This window comes from Triticum dicoccoides, chromosome 5A (genome assembly GCF_002162155.2).
Source record: "Triticum dicoccoides isolate Atlit2015 ecotype Zavitan chromosome 5A, WEW_v2.0, whole genome shotgun sequence".
NCBI lineage: Eukaryota > Viridiplantae > Streptophyta > Magnoliopsida > Poales > Poaceae > Triticum > Triticum dicoccoides.
The window spans coordinates 466,585,833-466,598,935 of NC_041388.1; positions in this window are offsets into that span (position 1 = coordinate 466,585,833).

Below are 13,103 nucleotides of genomic sequence, written 5' to 3' on the forward strand. Positions count from 1 at the left end.
TGTTATTGAGCTTTGTTTCGAACGTCTTCTCAAGGCCAGTGATCTTCTCCATGGCCTCTTCAAAATTGTTCAGCACATCTTGCACCTGTTCAGTCATCATTTGCTGAAACTTATCATGAAGCTCCTTGTTCGATAAATTCTCCCAGTCAATCTCGTCGGCTTGTGATCCTGGCATGGTTAGCAGCAATAGAAACACACAAGAATATGATCCTACAGACTATGAACAAGTGGTGGTGGTGGGTGTCACAAATCCGTCAAGCAAAACTCAAATTCTTACCAGTTCTTACCCAGCAACAGGCGGTGATCGACAACCGTTGTAGTCAAAACTCTCAAAGCTTGGATAGAGCGATTACCAGGGAGAGTCAAACGCACGACGTAGATGTATGTGGAGCTGGGAAGGCTTATAATATGGTAGCAAAAAGGGTCAGCAATAATCAATTCAGAGATGCAAAGTTGAATAAACGCTCAATGACGGTACTGTGCTGGTCCTAGGCTAGACTGTGCTAGAGATGCGAGCCTAGAACACCAACAAAATCACGGCACGGCACGTAAACAAGGGAGGAGCACACTCTGAATTTTTTTTCTCTTTTTTTTGCACTTTTTTTTCCTCTTTTTTTTTTGCTCCACAACAAATTTTTTTCGAAAAAGTCTACAAATGGTCTAAAAACTGCCTAGCCAGAATTTTCCACACTTAGTTTTTTTTAAATTGGAACTATTTTTCTTCTACGGATGGCTCAGAAGTTGGGGAGTCCTTCTCTGTCACGACTCGGAGTATCGCGTGATCTGGAAATCGAGAACAATGCAACAATTACTGGACTCGGACTAGGACTAGTGGCGGAGATGAATCTGGTGGAACTCGGACTGGTGGCGGAGATGAATCTGGTGGAACACGGACAGGTGGCGGATATATGTTGCAGGTGAACTCGGATTGGCGTGATGGCGGCTGATATGTGGTGGCGTATATGGAGTCGGATTGGCGGTGAATATGTGGTGGTGGTATATGGCAACAGCGACGATGATGATGCGGTGGTGATATATGGCAGCGGCGACGTGACAACCTGTGAACAGAACTCGAAACTCTAAAAGATTAGACGCTAAGACCAGCAACTGGACACGACGATGCAACCGCAAATTCAACAAAGCAAATACAGAAAAGATTATGCAAGGCTCAGATTGGTTCGGATGGGATGAACTAACCCTAATTTTTTTTGGCTTTTTCATGGACTATAGGTATGAAGAACAGACTCGATCTAAACTACGAAAAACTGTAAAATCTCACCGAGCAACTTGGAAATCTGATACCACTTGATAGAGGCAAAGGTGTCCCGTCTTTCGATGAGATGATGGATATCGCTTTGGTGGCAGTCGACTTTGACGATCCGACTACGAACGTGCGAGGACGTCGCGCCTTAGCAATCGCTAAACCAACTCCGAGAGGTTATTGACCACGCCGGAGCACGATCAACCTGACCACGAGGGTCTGTTTCCTGCGAGCAAACGAAGAACAAGCAAGAAACTGAGATTGCAATCTGGATATTGCGAATATAAGATGAAAGCTTTATTGATCAAGGTGGGGTTCTGTGACGCCTTTGTCTGGTCGTTGAACACAAACGAAGTACGCGAAGTTGCAGCTATGGCGAACTTTTAATCTAAACAAAACCCAAAGTCTAAACAGTGCCCTAAGGGCTGTATATATGGAGGAAGAGAGGGGGAATTTCGTGGCCCTTGGTGGAGGGGTCCGAAATCAACCCTATCTCTTGTTTCCCCACACATACGGACTCGAAAAATAGCCTATACTTATGTATTTCGAAATTACATGGGCCTGGCCCAATAAAAAGGTGACGCAGCACCTATAATAGCCTCGGGACGAAATTTATGAAGTGGCATCTTGTATATTTCGTCCAAGGCTTCATGCACCCATTATGGTGGCTTCAAAGTCCTGAAATCATCACTTGTAACTCCGTTCTTGTTCCCCTTGCGCATGGCATCATCTCCATGCTTGTTCTTGCTCCAATGTTCATCCTTCTCCAAGCTAGGCCCTTCATTTGTAAGCAAAACAAATGTATCCAATTTAGGCAGCATCATATTCTCATGAACATTAGAATCATTACCAAGAAACGAAAGTACCTGATAATTTAATTGGCGTGCGCGAGCTCTAGTAATTGGTCCCGTATATGTAGCAGTAGGGCTGTGGGTGTAACAATGGTATTGATGTCCTCATCAACATATAATATGAGAAATGCTACAGAGCTCCCACTCACTTTCTTGTAAACACAGGCTTCTCCATAAGTCTGCATAAACCCAAACGCTTTGATCATCTCATCAAAGCGAATGTACCAACTTTGAGATGCTTGCACCAGCCCATAAATCGAGCGTTGGAGCTTGCACACCTTGTCAGCATTCTTAGGATCGACAAAACCTTCCGGCCGCATCATATACAATTCTTCCTTAAGGAAACCATTAAGGAATGCCATTTTGACGTCCATTTGCCATATCTCATAATCATAGAATGCGGCAATTGCTAACATGATTCGTACGGACTTTAGCTTCTCTACAGGTGAGAAAGTCTCATCGTAGTCAACCCCTTGAACTTGTTGATAACCCTTAGCGACAAGCCGAGCTTTATAGATGGTCACATTACCATCCGTGTCTGTCTTCTTCTTAAAGATCCATTTATTTTCTATGGCTCGCCAATCATCGGGCAAGTCAGTCAAAGTCCATACTTTGTTTTCATACATGGATCCTATCTCGGATTTCATGGCTTCCAGCCATTTGTCGGAATCCGGGCCCACCATCGCTTCTTCATAGTTCGAAGGTTCACCGTTGTCTAACAACATGATTTCTAAGACAGGGTTGCCGTACCACTCTGGTGCGGAACGTGTCCTTGTGGAACTTCGAAGTTCAGTAGGAGCTTGATCAGAAGTATCTTGATCATCATCATTAATTTCCTCTCTAATTGGTGCAGGCACCACAGGAACATTTTCCTGAGTTGCGCCACTTTTCGGTTCAAGAGGTAATACTTCATCAAGTTCTACTTTCCTCCCACTTACTTCTTTCGAGAGAAACTCTTTCTCTAGAAAGGATCCATTCTTGGCAACAAAGATCTTGCCTTCGGATCTGAGGTAGAAGGTATACCCAATAGTTTCTTTAGGGTATCCTATGAAGACGCATTTTTCCGACTTGGGTTCGAGATTTTCAGGTTGAAGTTTCTTGACATAAGCATCGCATCCCCAAACTTTTAGAAACGACAGCTTAGGTTTCTTCCCAAACCATAATTCATACGGTGTCGTCTCAACGGATTTCGACAGAGCCCTATTTAAAGTGAATGCGGCAGTCTCTAAAGCATAGCCCCAAAATGATAGCGGTAAATCGATAAGAGACATCATAGATCGCACCATATCTAATAGAGTGCGATTACGACGTTCGGACACACCATTACGCTGAGGTGTTCCAGGTGGCGTGAGTTGTGAAACTATTCCACATTTTCTTAAGTGTGTGCCAAATTCGTGACTCAAATATTCTCCCCCATGATCTGATCGCAAGAACTTGATTTTCCTGTCACGTTGATTCTCAACCTCACTCTGAAATTCCTTGAACTTTTCAAAGGTCTCAGACTTGTGTTTAATTAAATAGACATACCCATATCTACTCAAGTCATCAGTGAGGGTGAGAACATAACGATAGCCACTGCGAGCCTCAACACTCATTGGACCGCACACATCAGTATGTATGATTTCCAATAAGTTGGTTGCTCGCTCCATTGTTCCTGAGAACGGAGTCTTGGTCATTTTACCCATGAGGCATGGTTCGCACGTGTCAAATGATTCGTAATCAAGAGACTCGAAAAGTCCATCTGCATGGAGCTTCTTCATGCGTTTGACACCTATGTGACCAAGGCGGCAGTGCCACAAGTATGTGGGACTATCATTATCAACCTTACATCTTTTGGTATTCACACTATGAATATGTGTAGCATTACGCTCGAGATTCATTAAGAATAAACCATTCACCATCGGAGCATGACCATAAAACATATCTCTCATATAAATAGAACAACCATTATTCTCGGATTTAAATGTGTAGCCATCTCGAATTAAACGAGATCCTGATACAATGTTCATGCTCAAAGTTGGCACTAAATAACAATTATTGAGGTTTAAAATTAATCCCGTAGGTAAATGTAGAGGTAGTGTGCCGACGGCGATCACATCGACCTTGGAACCATTCCCGACGCGCATTGTCACCTCGTCCTTCGCCAGTCTCTGCTTATTCCGCAGCTCCTGCTTTGAGTTACAAATGTGAGCAACTGCACTGGTATCAAATACCCAGGAGCTACTACGAGTACTGGTAAGGTAGACATCAATTACATGTATATCACATATACCTTTCGTGATGCCGGCCTTCTTGTCTGCTAAGTATTTGGGACAGTTCCGCTTCCAGTGACCACTTCCCTTGCAATAAAAGCACTAAGTCTCGGGCTTGGGTCCATTCTTTAGCTTCTTCCCGGCAGCTTGCTTACTGGGCGCGGCAACTCCCGTGCCGTCCTTCTTGAAGTTCTTCTTACCCTTGCCTTTCTTGAACTTAGTGGTTTTATTCACCATCAACACTTGATGTTCCTTTTTGACTTCTACCTCTGCTAATTTCAGCATTGCAAATACTTCAGGAATGGTCTTTTCCATCCCCTGCATATTCAAGTTCATCACAAAGCTCTTGTAGCTCGGTGGAAGCGACTGAAGGATTCTGTCAATGACCGCGTCATCCGGGAGATTAACTCCCAGCTGAGTCAAGTGGTTATGTAACCCAGACATAGTGAGTTTGTGCTCACTGACAGAACTATTTTCCTCCATCTTACAGCTGAAGAACTTGTCGGAGACTTCATATCTCTCGACCCGGGCATGAGCTTGAAAAACCATTTTCAGCTCTTCGAACATCTCATATGCTCCGTATCTCTCAAAACGCTTTTGGAGCCCCGGTTCTAAGCTGTAAAGCATGCCGCACTGAACGAGGGAGTAATCATCAGCACGTGTCTGCCAAGCGTTCATAACGTCTTGTTCTGCAGGGAGAGCAGGTGCTTCACCTAGCGGTGCTTGTAGGACATAATCTTTCTTGGCAGCTATGAGGATGATCCTCAGGTTCCGGACCCAGTCCGTATAGTTGCTGCCATCGTCTTTCAGCTTGTTTTTCTCTAGGAACGCGTTGAAGTTGAGGACAACGTTGGCCATTTGATCTACAATACATGTTGTAAAGATTTTAGACTAAGTTCATGATAATTAAGTTCATCTAATCAAATTATTCAATGAACTCCCACTCAGATAGACATCCCTCCAGTCATCTAAGTATAACATGATCCGAGTCAACTAGGCCGTGTCCGATCATCACGTGAGACGGACTAGTCAACATCGGTGAACATCTTCATTTTGATCGTATCTTCTATACGACTCATGCTCGACCTTTCAGTCTTCTTTGTTCCGAGGCCATGTCTGTACATGCTAGGCTCGTCAAGTCAACCTAAGTGTTTGCATGTGTAAATCTGTCTTACACCCGTTGTATGTGAACGTTGGAATCTATCACACCCGATCATCACGTGGTGCTTCGAAACAACGAACTGTCGCAATGGTGCACAGTTAGGGGGAACACTTTCTTGAAATTATTATGAGGGATCATATTATTTACTACCATCGTTCTATGTAAACAAGATGCAAAAACATGATAAACATCACATGCAATCAAATAATAGTGACATGATATGGCCAGTATCATATAGCTTCCTTTGATCTCCATCTTGGGGCTCCATGATCATCTTGTCACTGGCATGACACCATGATCTCCATCATCATGATCTCCATCATCGTGTCTCCATGAAGTTGCTCGCCAACTATTACTTCTACTACTATGGCTAACACGTTTAGCAATAAAGTAAAGTAATTTACATGGCATTTCTCAATGACACGCAGGTCATACAAAAAATAAAGACAACTCCTATGGCTCCTGCCGGTTGTCATACTCATTGACATGCAAGTCGTGATTCCTATTACAAGAACATGATCTCATACATCACATATATCATTCATCATTCATCACAACTTTGGCCATATCACATCACAAAACACTTGCTGCAAAAACAAGTTAGACGTCCTCTAATTGTTGTTGCAAGTTTTACGTGGCTGCAAGAGGGTTCTAGCAAGAACGTTTTCTTACTTACGTTAACGCCACAACGTGATTTGTCAACTTCTATTTACCCTTCATAAGGACCCTTTTCGTCGAATCCGCTCCAACTAAAGTGGGAGAGACAGACACCCGCCAGCCACCTTATGCAACTAGTGCATGTCAGTCGGTGGAACCGGTCTCACGTAAGCGTACGTGTAAGGTTGGTCCGGGCCGCTTCATCCCACAATACCGCTGAAGCAAAATAAGACTAGTAGCGGCAAGAAAGATGACAACATCTACGCCCACAACAAATTGTGTTCTACTCGTGCAAAGAGAACTACGCATAAACCTGGCTCTGATACCACTGTTGGGGAACGTTGCAGAAAACAAAAAAAATTCCTACGTTTTCACCAAGATCCATCTATGAGTTCATCTAGAAACGAGTGATCGGATGCATCTACATACCTTTGTAGATCGCGAGCGGAAGCTTCAAAGAACGGGGATGAGGGAGTCGTACTCGTCGTGATCCAAATCACCGGAGATCTAGCGCCGAACGGACGGCACCTCCACGTTCAACACACATACGGTCAGCGTGACGTCTCCTCCTTCTTGATCCAGTAAGGGGGAAGGAGAGGCTGATGAAGATCCAGCAGCACGACGGCGTGGTGGTGGATGCAGAAGTGATCGCAGCAGGGCTTCGCCGAGCTTCTGCGAGAGGGAGAGGTGTAGCAGGGGAGAGGGAGGCGCCAAGACTTCAGGGTGCGGCTGCCCTCCCTCCCCCTTTATATAGGCCCCCCTAGGGGGTGCGCTGTCCCTAGGAGATGGGATCTCCTAGGGGGGCGGCGGCCAAGGGGGTGGAGTGCCCCCCAAGGCAAGTGGAGGCGCCCCCTCCCCTAGGGTTCCCAACCCTAGGCACATGGGGGGCCCAAGGGGGGGCGCACCAGCCCACTATGGGCTGGTTCCCTCCCCACTTTAGCCCATGGGGCCCTCCGGGATGGGTGGCCCCACCCGGGGGACCCCCGGGACCCTTCTGGTGGTCCCGGTACAATACCGTTGACCCCCGAAACTCTCCCGATGGCCGAAACTGCACTTCCTATATATAATTCTTCACCTCCGGACCTTTCTGGAACTCCTCGTGACGTCCGGGATCTCTTCCGGGACTCCGAACAACTTTCGGGTTACTGCATACTCATATCTCTACAACCCTACCGTCATCAAACCTTAAGTGTGTAGACCCTACGGGTTCGGGAGACATGTAGACATGACCGAGACGACTCTCCGGTCAATAACCAACAGCGGGATCTGGATACCCATGTTGGCTCCCACATGCTCCTCGATGATCTCATCAGATGAACCATGATGTCGAGGATTCAAGCAACCCCGTATACAATTCCCTTTGTCAATCGGTATGTTACTTGCCCGAGATTCGATCGTCGGTATCCCAATACCTCGTTCAATCTCGTTACCGGCAAGTCACTTTACTCGTACCGTAATGCATGATCCCGTGACTAGACACTTGGTCACTTTGAGCTCATTATGATGATGCATTACCGAGTGGGCCAAGAGATACCTCTCCATCATATGGAGTGACAAATCCCAGTCTTGATCCGTGTCAACCCAACAGACACTTTCGGAGATACCCGTAGTATACCTTTATAGTCACCGAGTTACGTTGTGACGTTTGGTACACCCAAAGCACTCCTACAGTATCCGGGAGTTACATGATCTCATGGTCTAAGGAAAAGATACTTGACATTGGAAAAACTCTAGCAAACGAACTATACGATCTTGTGCTAATGATGTGATCTCGTTATCAATGACATCCAATGTCCATAGTCAGGAAACCATGACTATTTGTTGATCAACGAGCTAGTCAACTAGAGGCTTACTAGGGACATGTTGGTGTCTATGCATTCACACATGTATTACGATTTCCGGATAACACAATTATAGCATGAATAAAAGACAATTATCATGAACAAGGAAATATAATAATAATCCTTTTATTATTGCCTCTAGGGCATATTTCCAACAGTGACACCTTCACCAGTCTTGGGAACGCCATTCTTGACGACATACAAGAGGTCGACTTCAATGGCTTCAAGATGCATGCACATCTTATTCTACCAGTAGGGATATTCAGTTCCATCGAAGATGGGGCACACAACGGAGACTTTGATTATCCATGCAGTCGACATAGCTAAAACTCCAGGTGGTAACACCGAATTACACAGAACAAGGGAGTACCTTGCTCTGATACCAATTGAAAGTGCTAGTTATCGACTAGAGGGGGGTGAAGAGGCGATTTTTATGAAAGTCTTCAAAGCATGGGAGTTTCGAAGACAAACGATAAAAATGAACTTATAAACAAGCAGCGGAAGGTAGACTACACTAGGCAAGCCATAGTCAATTATTCAATGAAGTGAAAGCACGAAGACTAATAGCAGATAGGAAGTACGGATCAGGATGGAAGATAGTATGAAGCCAATCAGAACAAACAGTCATATAGTGAAGACAAATAGATAACGCAACCAGGCAATGACTTCACAAGGACCAACTGTAAATAAAGAGATGGGAAGGATAGAACCAGTTTCTTGTTGAAGACAATGATTTATTGGACCAGTTCCAGTTGCTATGACAACTGTACGTTTGGTTAGGGAGGCTGAGATTTAACTCAGAAGACCGTGTCTTCACCTTATTCCCCTTGAGTTAAGGACACCCAGTCCTCGCCCAATCACTTAGATAAGTCTTCAAGGTAGACTTCCAAACCTTCATAGACTTTGTTCACCGGCGATCCACAATGACTCTTGGATGCTCAGAACGCGACGCCTAACCGGCTGGAGGATTCACAGTCCTCAAGTGTAACAAGTCTTCAGATCACACAGACATGAAGACTTCAGTGATGCCTAACACTCTTTGGCTCTGGGTGTTTAGGGCTTTGTCCCTGCAAGGATTTCTCTCTCAAAGGCTTCGGAGGTGGGTTGCTCTCAAACTACAAAAGCCGTGCACTAACTCTGAGCAGCCACCAATTTATGGTCTAGGGGGTGGGCTATTTATAGCCACTAGGCAACTCGACCTGATTTGTCCGAAATGACCCTGGGTCACTAAGGAACTGACACGTGTTCCAACGGTCAGATTTCAAACACACGCGGCAACTTTACTTGGGCTACAAGTAAAGATGACTTATCCAGCTCTGGATAAGTTTTGCTCTCATTGTCTTCACTCGAAGACATAGGATTTTGGTTAAGCATCACTTCAGTCACTCTGACTTTGTTCACTGGGACCCCACTTAACAGTATGGTGGTTCCTATGACTCAACAAAGAAGAAAAGGAAACAACGAAACAACTAAGTCTTCGCACTCCATAGTCTTCATGCGATGTCTTCTCTTGTCATAGTCTTCAATGTGAATATCTTCACATACCACCTATGTCTTCAATGTCTTCATACATTTTTAGGGGTCATCTCCGGTAGGTAAACCGAATCAATGAGGGGCTACTACCTGTGTTATCCTGCAATTCTCACAAACACATTAGTCCCTCAACCAGATTTGTCATCAACACTCCAAAACCAACTAGGGGTGGCACTAGATGCACTTACACTCATTGTCTTCAAGATAGTTTTCCTTAGCTGTTTTATCAGCTTTGTTGGAGACAAACAAGGATGTCTCACGATCCTGAACCTTATCTGCATTACTTCCTTTATCATTGCTTAATAAGGCACTCTTCCCCAATATTCTGTCAGCATTCTAAAAGAAGAAACAAGAAGACACATAATAGGTTTAGCATGTACTAGTATATGAAACTCATTTCGGTGAACCAGATCATTAGTAAGGTGGACAAGATTAAACTACCAAGTCTTCTATTGCCAAGTAGTACATTATAAAAGCATCAAACAAACATATCTCTATGTCCTATGGTCACTGCATTGTCTTGCCAAATCAAAATAGAGACACAGTTCAAATCATATCAGTTCAAGAGAAAGCAGCACTGAAAGAATACAAAGCGTGGGAAACTAAATGGCACTACAAGATTTCAGATAGGTACCACGAGTCTACATGTACAACAACACTATTGGCCCTGTATGATGCTAGTAATGTGCATGATATGAGAAGTCAACTGTACATACAATTGAAATTGAAATCAACAGAGCTATTATAAGAGCAAGCATGTTAAAGAAACATGCGTAAACATACGTGTTGTGCCATTGGAGTTTCCATTGAATAGTTCAATTTAAAAATAAGTTTGTATGAGTAAATAAAGTGATACAAGAGCAAAGAAGTATGCACGGTAGCAATGGAATCTTAAATGAGAACAGTTGTTCTTCAGGTTTAAGCACTTGTTCTACATGAACAGAGTACAGTAAGATGCAAGCATATAGTATAAAATAAAATGAGCTCATAGACCTTACCACATGCTTGGTTCAGGGCTAGTAAAGAACAAGGCGTTCCCAGTTATCGTCCAGTAAATGTGTCTTAGGAGAACTTAAGGGAATTTGATGAGTTTCTTTGCCAGTGAAGTACATTTTCTTCAGGTAATTCTGATACTACCACCAAGAATTCTTGAAGATAGCAGAGGTATTAGCACAGGTTACCTCATCCTGAGTTTCCAAATCAGTCCTTCTCTATAGTGAAAAATGGGAAAATTTGCTATATTATAACCATCATGGAGGTAGAATGTATGGGACAAAGCAAAGTAATTGCCATGAATAACATTACTTACACATAACTCCTGGACAAACACCTGCAACTGGCATTTTCCTTCATCTTTAGTATAATATTTCCATGATGGGAAGATACGCACATAGGATTTAACAACATCAAATGCAATAGATGCTAAACTATGAATGGCTGGTTGTGCTTCCTCCACAGGAGTAGGTGTACTAACTGGTCGAGTTGGGGTTCGCCATGGTAGTACTGGCGCTTTGGGCATTGGAGCTGCCTTACTAACTGCTCTTGTTTGGGAGCTCTGTGGTGGAGATGGTGCTGTGTCGACAGGAACTAGGTTACTATCTGTTGGGGTTGGGGTTAGATTGGGTGAAGCTGGTTCTCTGCACAGCTCTCCACTCCCTGGTCGGGGACAACCAGGGGTACCCTCCTGACTCCTTTGTTCCTCTGTACCGCCGCCCCGACGGAGCAAAGGTTGCCGCCGCCATCGCAATAGGAGTAAAATCTGCGAGAGTCTGGGTTATGTGTGGTAGGGCTGGTTCTCGTGCATGTACAACCGGGGTGCTATCTCCACCAAGAGGTATCACTATTTTATTTGAAGACTGTGTTTTTACTCCGCTAGATACTGCCATCACCCGCTCCAATTCAAATGGCTGATAAACATGAAACATGATTGAATGTACGAACATTGTATGAGAGACAGATGTAATAGATAGTGTGGAAAAAAGAGGGCATTAAATAATTGACATGTATATTGTTTAACTAAAACGGATAGCATGACATAATTTCACATATATGATGTCTATCTAAACTGGATAGCATAGCATAACATAATTCAAAGATATGATGACTAACTAAACAGGACCGCATAACATAATTCACATACATGTTATCTAAGTAACCAAGATCGCACAATTTAATTCACATATGTGATATATATGCTAAGCAGAGGGTATTCACATATATGATGTCTGAACTAAGAACCTGGTGTTGAATATTATGTATATGATGTCTAAACTATGCAATGCAAGACACCATATGCATGACATGAGCAGTAGAACCGTGCCAAGTTAGAGCATACACCTCGGTGGGGGAATAGAACCGTGCCAAGTTAGAGCATACACCAAGTTAGAGCATACATCTTCTTTGACAGGTAGCACTCTCTGCTCTGAAGGCCTTGTTTTTACTACAGATTTTTCCATCACCCACTCAAATGGCTAATTCACAGGAAGAGTAGTTTAATGTACAAACATTGTCGACAAGTGGAAATTTAATGAAGAAAAGGATGGGCTAGATATCATTCAAATATATGATGCCTGGTTAAACAGGATGGCATTGCACATTTCACATATATTATGGCTGGCTAAAAGACATGAGACTGCATAATTCCCATATATGATACTGAAACTAAATAGGTGGCATTAAAGAATATGTCTAAACTAAACAGATGGCATATATGATGTCGAAAGTAGGCACTGCAAGGCAACATATGCACGATATGACTAACATCATCATGCCAAGTTAGAGCAAACACCTTCGGGGGTAAATAGGAGTGGTCTACTGCGTTTGAATCCGCCTCAGAACAAATATGTTCCTCTGGATTACAATTTGGAGAGGGGGGAGGGTTTGCCATTGAACCCACCATGGAGTGATGTCTGCATGACATTGTATTGCTGCACAAAACTCTTCTCTTTTTCTCTACATGTTTAGCATGACTATGTACAATATCTGACATGCATACAAAAAAATATAGTGAGATTATTTAAGGAGAGCATGCATAAATCGAGAGTAATGGTAACAAGCAGTGGATGCGTCCAAAAATAATGATAGCAGGATGATGATTGCTTTAATTTAATAAAAGAACAGATGATGATTGCTTTACTATTTGTTTCCCACCCAAGATGAACAACATAGGCATACCCTAGGTGAACCAGATATTAGACAGAGATACTATTCATTGCTGCCTCAATATGTGCCCCACAACTAATTTAGAACTCAAGTTTGAACATCAATTTAGACCTGGCTTGTAGTCTAAGAGGTGAACATGACAATAAAGTAGCAGGTAATATTAAGCAATGCATAACATAAGCAGAAACAAAAGAGTGCGACCTCTCTTGTGGACCAATGTACTCCTCAGGTTCATCTGCTGAGTCGATGATGGTGATGCCGTTGCGGTTGGTGCCGGCGACAGGGAAGGAGATCTGAGGCGGCGAAAGATGGTCAGGAGTCGTGATGTCTGGTTTGGTGGATGCTTCTGTCGATTGAGAAACTCAGGTGAGGTGGACGACATCG